Genomic DNA, 1,376 nt, shown 5'->3' on the forward strand with positions numbered 1-1,376 from the left:
TGTTAACACCAGGACCTTTTATCATAAGATAACACCATTCATAAGATAACCACATTTATTTTGAATTTGAACTTTTTTTTTATTGAATTGAACCATCTTTGTACATACCTTATTTCCTTGTAAAATTTGAAACATACATTATTGATAGAATACCTTCAGATTATTGATATTCTGAGGTTTTGGTAGCAATTCACCATCAGCTTTCTTCAGATAATATGCTCCATTTATTCCCACCTTATGGACAATGTAAGGACCTTCCAAATTTGCTGACAACTTTCCAGCTCCCTTTTCTTTTGTTACTTGCGTGACTTCTTTCAACACTAAGTCCCCTTCTTGGAAACCTCTTTGTTTAACTCTCTTGTTGAATGCCTTTCTGAGCTGTCTATGGTAAGAATCAAGCCTCATTCTTACTTGTTCTCTTTTCTCTTCCAAATTTAGGACTTCTGCATCCATTCCTTGGTTATTCAAACCCTTTTCTACCAGCATATTGTCCTTGAGGTCGATAGTACCATCTCTGCTGGAGTAACCGCTTCCATACCATAAGCTAGAGTAAATGGGGATTCCCCTGTGGCTACTCTCGGAGTTGTTCTGTATGCCCATAACACACTGTTTAGCTCCTCGACCCACAAACTTTTCTTGTCCTTCAGCTTTTTTTTTTTTTAATTATTCATGATGGTCTTATTTGTCGCTTCAGCTTGCCCATTGCCCTGAGCATAATAAGGTGCTGATGTAAAATGCTTGATTTTATATGACTCTAGGAATTCTTTTACTTTTCCTCCAATAAATTGAGGGCCATTATCCGATATAATAGCATATGGTAATCCATATCTACAAACCACTCGTTCAAATAGGAAACCAATGATATCTTGTTCTTTAACATGTTGCAAGGCTATAGCTTCTACCTATTTACTGAAGTAGTCTGTTACCGCTAGCATGAACTTTTTCTTCCCCTTTCCACGTATTAGTGGACCCACAATGTCCATTCCCCATAAAGCAAACGGCCATGGTGATAAAAGGTAAAAACGATAGTTTTACCTGCGCATAAGCTACGAAACTCAACCGCAAGTAAAACTAAAGCTATTTTCTACTTATTTATCAAAGTTTTCTACTCTCGATGCTATTGCAATATAGTTGGAATAGAAAGTTTGTTCCACTCCTAGTTCTTTAGAATTCAATGCTAACTAAGATTATCGGTTCTACCAAAGTCAATGAGAGTACGGATTATGTAACTATGCTAACAACGATGAAGTGACGTAATCGAAATGTTCTAAATACTAAGATAGCAATTCAAATATGAAGGTTCGAATCTAGATAAAGAATTAGGGGAATTTGATTCCACCTTAACTCGACTTAATTTACTAACGAAGAATTGTCGT

Source organism: Coptis chinensis, chromosome 5, assembly GCF_015680905.1.
Source record: "Coptis chinensis isolate HL-2020 chromosome 5, ASM1568090v1, whole genome shotgun sequence".
In the NCBI taxonomy this organism is placed as follows: Eukaryota; Viridiplantae; Streptophyta; class Magnoliopsida; order Ranunculales; family Ranunculaceae; genus Coptis; species Coptis chinensis.